Source organism: Buceros rhinoceros, unplaced genomic scaffold (assembly GCF_000710305.1).
Source record: "Buceros rhinoceros silvestris isolate BGI_N320 unplaced genomic scaffold, ASM71030v1 scaffold4185, whole genome shotgun sequence".
In the NCBI taxonomy this organism is placed as follows: domain Eukaryota; kingdom Metazoa; phylum Chordata; class Aves; order Bucerotiformes; family Bucerotidae; genus Buceros; species Buceros rhinoceros.
The window spans coordinates 60496-71275 of record NW_010412148.1 but is presented as its reverse complement, the minus strand read 5'-3'; positions in this window follow the sequence as shown (position 1 = coordinate 71275).

Below are 10780 nucleotides of genomic sequence, written 5' to 3'. Positions count from 1 at the left end.
TTAAGACTTGTGTGTTTTATCTGAAGTGAGAACTTAGTTCTGTCACAGGCGGGGGCTTGCGTATGGAGACTAGGATTATGGCCTCTATGCATGTCCCTGCCACCTAGAATTGTAATTATGCCTTAGTGTATGTAAGTTTCCTGCCTTAATTTTATTGCTTCGGTAAATAATAGCTTGTAAAATACTTATAAATCAATACTCACTCACTTCTGTGAGTCTTGCTAATCTGTGTTCTGTCTCTCTGCAGTTTAGTAGCAATTTATAATCTGTTTACTGTAATTTAGACTTCACAACAAGAACCTAGCTTTTTGTAGAGCAGAATAATTACATTAGTTGACAGTTTTAACTTGGCTGCTGGAGTTGCATGTCGATGGTGCAGATTTATAGTCTGCATCTTCTATAGGTCCTGTTCCCCCACATCCTGAGTTCTGCTAGGGAAAGTGAAACGGGCCACACTGAGCAAGGAAAAGATGATTCAGTTTAGAGGGGAGCTGTTGTGTTGGTTTTGTTCTGTCTGAATGAATGCTATGTGGCCATTAAGAGAAGGAATGCAAGTCAAAGCAGTGACTATGTTGAAGGGGGTTGGCTTCAGCCAGGTGTCCAAGGTTACTGAAGGTGCAACCCCTTTGTTAAAGAATATTGTCCAGGCTAGCAGGAGTGATGTAAAAGTGGCGAGACGGTGGAAAATGTAGTCTAAATACCGTATAAGGGTGGCAGGGATAAGAGGCTTAGACGGAGAGATAAAAAGAAAAAGGCATCTCTCGCAGAAGGATTAAACCCTTGCATAGTGTGCTCTTGCAGAGGGATAAACCTTTGTGTGAGTGAAGAAAAAACATTCCTCTTCTTTCTGTTGAAGGAAGAGTGGGACATCTTCTGAGGCCATATAAAGGAATGGAGGGTTTGAGGGGGGGAGGAAAAACCACGCCACCCTGATAATGCACCACCTTTCCACTAGTTGGGAATGGATGCTGGGCTTGTAATGACGGGACTGCCAGTGATGTTTTACTCGCAGAACCAGTTGTTCATCTTCTGTAGGGAATTTTTCCTTCGCTTAGCTTCATGCCCTTGTTTTGTTTCAGGTCTGGGTTTCACAAAACCCCATAGCAACTTATCATGGGTGAAAGCAGGTGTAAAAATAAAAGCCGAGATCTGTGTGAGGAGGTGGAAGGAAATAATACTCCTTGTGCATGTTGGTGAAATGAGAACGGAGTGCACAGAAGTCTTAAAAAATGCATAAAGAGCAGAGGAAGATGAACTAATAAAAATCAGATGAAGACAGCTTTTATGTCTGTGGAGCACAGGCTAACAGAAATAGACTGTTTTTATTACAAATACCTCAACCATTACATAACATTCTAACTCAATGCTAACAAACTAGACTGTTAGGGATTGCAAACACCTATTAAAGGGGGAAGCTGTGTATCATTCGTGTTTTTATGTATCTGATGCTTGATTAACAGTAAAATTATAGTGCAGAATCAACGTTATAGATCTTCAACTCAAAGCATGATGGCGATAAATTTTAACCGATCTGTAGCTGAAAATAACGTGGGCTGCATTTTCAGGGACTTACAGCATCAGAGGCAGGAATTGCTGCACTTCATATTTCAGTACATCAAATGCACAAGCAGTGCCTGGAGAACTGTGGCATCACCTGGTGCTGGGTGACTGGGAGAAGAGGGGTCCCTTAAATATGTCTTTAAATCAACGTGCAGCTAATTCCCAAGTAAAATGGCAGCTTTACTATATTTTTGGGTAGTTGGGATGTAAGATGTAGTTCATCATGCTCAGACATACTAAATGGTTTTTCACGGTACAACCAGCAATGGTTGCCAATTTTTTGCCGCACTGCTTGCTGAAGCTAGCAAATCAAATTTTCTCTGCTTAGAAAAGCAAGCCTTGTCAGGCTGTCCTCATTAAATATGTAAACAGCTACAGCTTGTTTTAAAATCAGAATTTTGTAAGCATGTGGCCTTAATATTCCTCAATTCTAGTGTTTGTAAATTTTACCTTACACTTTAAAGTTATGACTGTAGACTTAGCTTGGATTTGCAGGAGTTATTCTTGGCAGAAGAAACATTATTTAACTGATTTGAATCTTCAACTCAGGTGAAATGCAGGTACATCTTCATGTGAGAAGCCAGTGATTTTCTCCCAAGTTAAGATTTTTATGTGCTTTGGGACTCAGTGTATTTCTTCTAATTCAAAGTGACCATATATTCCGCTGAAGGACCTCACTGTCTTTATATCAATGCATTGATGCTTTCATTTTACAAAAAAAACCCCAACCTATTGCATTTACAGGGCTTGTTTTATAATAGTGTTAAGGCCAGGCTGTGCTTCCTCTGTAAGTGTATATAGGTGCACAGCAGCGTCCTAGCGAGGAGGAACAATAACTTTTTCTCTTGCCAATGTGTGTCAGTAGTCTGGAGAAAGGATGTGTGCTCCTGAGAAAAACTTGCCTGTGGTGACATCGCTACTTGGTTAATCTGCTGGAGTCACCTTGGTTAGATGTTTTTTGTGCCACAAATCAAGCTGACAGTGTGGACAGAGCTTTATAATACGTGCTTAGCTTTGAATAAAGAAAAGTTTCTTGAAAAGTGTTTTGATAATATATTGAGCCTTAATTATTTACCTACTGCATCTTGAAAGCAGAGTATCAAGGGACATGTGATTTTTTTTTTTTTTTTCCCCTAAGCAGAATAAGTAGAGAACCAAGAACTACCTCAGATGTTTAACTTCATCTGAGGGCATTTGGCAGATGCAAGTTAACTTCCACAGACAATGGCTTCTGTAAAACTGAAGGCCACATACTTAAAGCTGGGTATGCTGATAAGGCTCTTCTAATTTAGCTCATCTCTTTTTTTTTTCTTTAAAAAACCTGAATGAATCCAGTCTAAAGCAGAGGGCTGAAGTGGACCCTTAGTGTAATTAACCAGTGTTGTCCAGAGCTGTTGTCAGTGTGGTTTTCGCAGCTGCATTTCTTGCATGCTGAGCATCCTTTCAGTGAAGAAGCAGATGGTCTCTGTTCCAAGAAGCTAGTGAGTCACAGGGAAAAACATGAGGATCTGGAGGATAACAGGCAGCAGGTAGGAGAAACTGTGAGCAGCTATGAGGTCTCTCCAAGCTGGACCAGACCAAGGAGCAAATTCTACCAACTTTGTATGCACATGGGTGAAATGGTTTTAATGGTGCATCTGGCAACCCTGACTCTCGTTATCACAGAGAGAATATCTTAAAAGCCTTAAAATCAAATATGCTGTAATCTCTCTTAATACAGAGGAGAAATTATTATTTTTGATGTGGATGAATCAGGTTAGGAATATGGTAGGAGTTACAGGCAACTCAGAATTTGGGTGTTGAGCAAGGTGGAAATTTTGAAGGTGGTGACTGATTAATGTAATTGTTCTGAACTTCCTTTAAATTGTGCTAAGGTTATATAAAACTTTGTATAAAATTATTTATCCTGTAGATTCTTACCCTTGATAAGTGTACTTCCATCTTCAGGTTGGGTACTGCAATAAGAAAAGTATCTTGAGAAGGTGAACAGAAAAAGGTAAAAAAAAAAAAAGCTAGAGAAAATTAATTTTGGCACATCTGTTCTAAAGAGGAATGAAAATCCGTAAGGATGTAGCCCTTGAGTGGTACTTGTGCACTTCCAAAATATCCTGAGCTCATGAACGGAAGAGCTTGCCTGAACAGTTTCAAAGCAACACCTAACTGATTTCTGAAGGCAAATAAAATCCTTAGATGTAACCACATTACTTAAGGTCTGATCTGTAAATAGGGGCTTTGGAAAAACAAGTTTTGTAAAAGAACTTTTACTTATTTGCAGTTGGGGTCAGCAATAGTTTAAAGGTGCAGAAAGGTACGATGTGGAGAGAAATCCACTGCTCTGAGTTGTGGTTCCTTGGGAAGAATACTGGAACAAAGTGACACTTCCTCTGTCAAGAAATGTTGATTATTATAGTGGGACTTGGAAATTGCGGTAAAGGGGCAGGAAATGGAAGTCTTGAAAAAGATTAAGTTATTCACAGCAAGAAATTGCTTTACATTTGTCTCTAAATCTGTCCAATTCAACATGAGGTGGGTGTGGTTGGACATACACCACCAGATTAAATGGCATTGTTTCAGAGTTTGTAATAAAGTGCAAGGGCTTGTACAGTAAGAGTATTAAAACAAAACAGTGGAGACATGAGCAGTTTTAAATGGCTGCAAGCTCTGCTGCTCATCTGTTGAGAATCTGGTGTCTTTTCATGTACCTATTGATTATCTTTCAGCTTCCTAAAAGGAAGTGTTTTGCACCACATGCTGTGACTGACTTAAGGAGTCAACTCTTGCTTAGCTCAGCTGTTTTTTCTGGCAACTTAGCCCTTAGCTGCCTGCAGAGGAACCGATCCTGAGCACTGGTCAGCTGCAGCAGGACTCAGATCTGCTGAAGTGCAGCCGGAAGGGAACCACAGCTCACAAGCAATTGTTTCCTTTATTGTTGGAAATGGATCGTCAAACCCACCATCATCACCAGCTCTGATTATTCTTTCTGTGCAATTAAATCTAAAGTAGCAAGTGTGGAGAAGTGCCTGACTGACTGTTTACAGCACTTTAATTTGAACGGAGATGGGAACATCAGTATGTCATCAGTTGTGTAGCTTCTTTTGCAGCCCCACTGTGGACTTCCCTTTTGCTCCTCTGGTCTCAGCCTGACAGAGCAACTGCTACTCAGGATGCCACTGAGAAGACAATTCCCCATGTTGCTTTCTGGGGGGGGGGGACGACAGTAGGTACAGCCGTACTTCTGCCTTTGCACACTTCTGCTGATGCAGTTGAGCAAGAAACTAAGCGGTGCTTGCGACAGCATGTGAAGAGTGTTTGTATTTTTTATTTTAAGGGACTGTTTGTGATCTTTTACAGATGCCTTTACAGAGAGCAGTTGTGGTCAGGATAAACTGACCTAAATCAGTTTGTAAGAAGCCTAGTGAATAGTTGTAACTTTTTGAGTTAATAAAGAATAATGATAGGTAAGACAGTTCACGTGAGTTTCTCTATTCAGAGAAGAGGATTGCCTACCAACCTACTCTTTGAATACTGTACTTTGATAGCAGTTACAAGGCTTGTTTCTGCAAGAATTTGCCTTAATTTATTCCCCTTTTCTCAAATAGGCAGCAATTTGGTTTTGAGAGCTTTGACGTTTTCTCATTCTTCTAAATAATGGAAATTTCTTTAATAAAAGCTTTTGCAAATCTTGAAAATAAAAATCTCATTTGGCATCTGCAAGTTGAAAAGCTAATTGGGTGAAAGCGCTTACATTGTTCTGTTCCCAGAAGTAGTGAGAACACATCTCATTATGATGCTTTCTTTAATTGTATAGAAACTGCTCTTTTTTTTTTTTTGCTGGTCCTGGCTTCCTTCCAGCACTTCAAAACTCCTGCCACAATTAAAAATTTACAGTTTTAAAGTTTCTTAACCAACTGCATGAAACTGGAAAATCAAAAATCCGTCTTGCAAGAAATTAGCTCTAATGCTTAGTGACAAAGAAATAAAGACTTGTAAAGAAATTGTTGGGCTAAAAAGGAATAAAATAGCCTGCCTTAAAAGTGAGCTGCAGACAAGTTTGGCATCTTGTATTTTCAGAAGTGAGTACATTTTTAGTTGAAATGTATTCAGTAATCTTACAAAACATGTAAATTATTCTAATTCATGTTTGAGGATTATCAGAACATGTCAGGAATAGCTGTGCTGTGTCAGCATGTTAGCTTTATGGTGTGTTAGTTCTGACTTATGTGTGGCACGCACTGCCAGTCTCTTTCCTGGAGTGTCTTGAAAAATCCTTCATCTTTAAACGTACTTTGATGACTTTGGTACTCGAAGGAGTGCTTTTGATACAGTACAGTTGTTAGCCGTTATTAATCTTTGTCATTTCTACTTGAGCTGTGGTGGTGGTATTAAGTTTCTTTCCGCTAGTCGGGTTTGTGTAGGAGGAATCAGTAAATGCGCTAGATGCTTGTGATACCAACAAAAGCTGTAGCATGTTCTACATGGTTGCTATATTCCACTGGTGGCTCTTTAGTGCAGTAACTGTGTTCCTCTCATATAATACAGATTGTCGTCTTTTCAGGCTCTGGAAGCTTTTTATTCGTGTGTCTGTGAGAAACAAGACTGGTTTTGCGTTGCTGCTTTGCTGTGTGCCTCAACTTAGACTGGGAATTGTTCTGAAAAGGGTTGTAAGCTCATTCCACTGGCCTGTCTGCCATTACTATTTGACTTTGCCAGCAGACATACAGAAAAATACTTCTTCTAAGCATGAGTCCACGTTTACTTCAGTCATCAGTGGGAAGCTATCTGGGGCAAATGCAACCTTCCAAAACCATGACTGTAAGGAGAGAAGCAGGATATGCTGGATCAGTGTCGAGGTTGGTGTGTTTATAGCAAGGTCATTCCAGTCCATTTCAGTAGAGGTAAATCCTGAACCGAACGAGGCACATACAGAGCTTCTGATTCTCATAATTTTGTGATGCCTGTGACACGTGCAGCTATGGTGCTCGACCTGAACCTTTAAGTCTGTTCTCTTTATTTGGTTGTATGCAAATTCCGTCACTGTATTAGCCTAAAGAATTATCCCTCATTTTGCAAAGAGAGTTTGAGAAAATTTTCAGAGTAAATTTTCTAAACTCAGAAGCCAGATTAAAGTCACGTCTAGACCTTTTAAGCCAGTCGTCAATTTTATTGGCTACACAGAAGATGAAGATGAGACTCAGAGGCTGAGTCTGGACATTGCACATTTCACTTCTTGAAGGTATTTGAATGCTGTAGTAAGTATGGGAGAGGTTTTCTGTAGGCATCTTGTGTGCCTAAAGGTCTTGCTGTCAGAGATAGCAGATGGATGCTTGTACCCTTTTTTCATTATCTAACTTCTGGTAATTGAAATAATTACATTCTACTACTGTTTTCTTCTGAAATTCTGGAAATAGGTTTTAATGTGACAAGCAAGTGAGGGGAGCTTTGGAGCTTTAAGTTTAATGTCTATATTTAGGTTGAAGGTACAAAATACGTTGAACGGAATTTCTTAATTTGACCTTGTTTGATACCATACTTTGATACTTGATGGTTTTTAATTTTTTTTTTCCCCATTTGAACCACTTCTTTGCTATCCTCATTCTGTTTGATGTGATGAGGATTTGAAAGCCTGCATTGGATGTTACCACAGCCAAAAGAATTCTGTGCAGGGCTTTGGAGAGAACTCTTCTTTTAGTTTCCAGATAATTTGCTTTACCTCAGTATGTGTCCCTCTGTTTACAAAGATGACAGGAAAGTTTGGTAGTCATTACTTGGGGATCTTTTAGTAGCCATCCACCTTTAAAACCCTGTCTTTGTACATCTCTGAAACACCGCTTCTTGTTCTTTGATAGTTTGTAACATGCCTTCCTTAGCCGGTCTTAGACTATTTGTTTAAAATGTTTCATTGACAGTAGTACATTGTAGGTTTGAATCTCCTCTAGCGGTAAGACTGGGTTTGACTCCGATATGGAAGAATCTACAGCCAGAAAAGTACTTAAAAGTGCAATTGTAAAGCTGAAGTAGCCAGAGGTACTACATCTTCCATGTCCAGTAGTTGAGAACCTGAATAAAATTTTTAAGGACATCCTTACTAATTTCAGAATTTTTTTAATAAGAACAGCTACATTTATATTTGAGTCCCTCTTTACATCTTCCTTCCTTCCTTCTAAGAGGCAAAAATAAATGTAAGAGCTATGTTGAACAGCTTCTTTATCCAGTAGAAAATGGGAGACCAAAACAAGGTTGCTGGTGTAAAGTATGGAAGAAAGAGACATACCTAAATGTGGAAAGCATGAATCCCTGGGTAACAGTATTGCTTTAGATAATATTTGGATAGGATTTGTCACAATACTGAACAGCTGTATTTGATTCTGTGAATATAAACATGCAAAAAAATTTCTCCTCCAACTAAATGAAATGAAAATTGTCCTTTCTTTTCCCAGAGTTCTTAACTAGCTGTATTGGCATCATTCTGCCTGTGAGGGGAGGGGACCATAGCACCTCTCTCTGTTACCCGAGGTCACTTAGAAGGAGAATATTTCATGACCAGTACAGGTGTCAGAAATAATCTTAGCTAAAAGAAAAAAGCTGGGTGACCCATGAAAATATTTACTGCTTTTTTGTCAGTTTTATGTGAGTTTATCCTGTCTGTGTTTTTTTTACTGTATAGGCACGTTTAAAAAGAGATGCTGACCGTGATTGATGCTATGGATCAAGCTTCTTTTGGCAGAGCTGTTCCACAGGAATATGATTTCTGTGCGTGTTAAGTGAAATATTCATGCACACATAGTTAAATATGTTCAAATCTGCGGACAGAGACAAATTTGAGGTTTGCATGGTTGCTGGCCTTTTGTCTGGGGTTTTTTATTCCAACCAGCTGCTGTTAACTCATTTTTCCTTTTGTTCTCAAGAATGCACCAGGGAAAAAAAAGAATAGAACTGACAGATTATTTCAGTCTATGCTAATATTTTTCTGCTGCAGGATGTGTCCTAAAAGTTTATTTTAAAAGCGTTAGTCACTGCTGTTAGTGCCGTGTTAGATTTGAGAGACTCCTAATAAATGTTCCCCGAGACGTTGCAGTTTGTTGCTGGATGTCCTGTTGGAAGGCCGTTTTCTAAGTGACCAGTGTTTCTCTCAGAAGACAGTCCAGTAAGCTGCCTTCCAGTCTTTCTGAGGCAGCAAAAGGTTTACTTGCTCTATAGATTGCTAACGTATCCTTTGTGGTAAAGTTAGTTTCTGTGTAGACTTTTTGTGGGTGGCTGATTTTGGTTGTTTTTCATTGTTTAGCTTAGTAACTATTTAGGCTGTTGTTAGGTGTCTTTTAGAACCGATGCAGACATTCGTGGATGCTCATTCCTGGCATCCACAGACTGTATTTTTATAAGACGCTTCTGTGGGATAATGTCCTCAAATGGCTTGCTTCTGTCATGCTCTGTTTTCCACCTGACATAGCTAGTTTTGGTAGTGTTTTGGAAAGGCTTTTAGGCTATAAAGGGGAGTAATTTGAAGAACGATAGAATGAGCAAAGCCTGCTTTGCTGCAGCTTTGTCTCATGACAGTGTGCTTTGTTTCTAAGAAGCAAAACTCAATTTGATTTTTTGTTTGGTGGCCGTTAAAAATACTCCTCTGTAGACTCTCTAGCACCTCAGGGATCGGCCTCTGAGATGATGGGTGCAGAAGAGAAGGTGATTAAAAGGGTTTTCTTTTCCTACTTGGCCACCTACCTTCACAATTTATAGAATCAATGCAAAGACTGCATTGTGTACCCTCTTTCAAACTCTGCTGAAAACCAGTAAGCCCCAAATCTAGAGGAGAAGAAAAATGGGGATGGAGATGTATATTAGCCTGGTTTTTAAGGAAATAAACCATAGTATAGATCTTGTTCAAGAACTGAATTGTAATGAGATCTACCCAGAGCTCTTTGAAGATCTGGAAAGCTTCTGTTTTTGTTGATCACAGAACCATGTCTGAGGTATACGAAATAGAAGCTCAAAAGTAAAAAAAAAATCTTCTATTTTCACACTGCTTAGCAATAACCAATTTGATGATGAAAACTGCTGCAAATTGCTCATGAGGGGGGAAATCCTGACCTTAGAGGCTTTGTTTTCACAGAGCCTCTTGCTATTCAAGTGTTACTGGAGATTTTTGAGGTTTGTTGTCATGTCATATTAAGCTGAGTTGTGATGACACTGAAGAATTCTTAATAGTGGGGAACGTGGCCAAAGCATGTTGTTTGGGGTTTTTAATATAAAAATTGGGCCTGAAAACCTCAGTCTCAGAATGACACTTTGGGCACTGGAAAGTTGTAAATACAAGGTCCTCAATAAGAGATTGTTAGTATGTATTGTTAATAGATGTATCCATGTCAGAAAAGTGAAGTCAGTGTGTATAACTGTAATTCCATTTGTTACTGGTGTGCAACCTTGTTTGCCAAACCCACGTATTCAATGACTGCACAATATTTTTGAGTGTTCATTTAAAATAACAGGGTTCTTTGATACCAGGTTAGAAATAAAGCACGAGGTGTTTGGGGTCCCAAGAACATCGAATCCAGTATCGTATGCTTTCTGTTTTAAATTTGCTTTATTTTTCTGTAAATGGTCTACATTAGTCTCTCTTCTGAAGATCACACAGATCTGGTTTGTCTTTCAGAATTTACTATCTAGCTGCAGACCTATATGTAGGTTTTACGGTCAGGAGGCAACTTCTTCAGGGAAGGTCTGGAATCTAAATTTGCCAGCCTTATGGTTGCACCTTTTTAGCTGAATTTTTAATGCCACGTTATTTATTGGGTTTTGAGCACGAGGCTTGTTGAGAGGTTGAGAATTCTCTTTTTGGAATTAGTAACGCTGAATTTGGGAACGTCTGCCTCTCCCATCAGTCGCGCATGTGGCAAAAAAGCTTCATTTTTCTCAGTTGTGTTTAGTCATAAAACTTTGCAGAACGACACTCTCCAGTGTGCCAGGAACAAAGCTATTCTAAGAAAAGTGGAGTTATGCCTGGATACAAATGGCAAATTTGTATATGATGGGCTTTGCCTCTTAACCACTTTCTTTAGCATGCTTAAAATAGGGTATGAAAAATCGTCCTGAATTTGTTTCTTGTTTTCCGTTTTGAGAGAGGTGCTAATGTGTCCCAGTTATGTAGTAGTTTTTCTGACGTTTCCCACTTCACAAATGGCCGTTTGGGGCACTAGGAACTGAAAGTCGTAAGAAATGTTCAGCA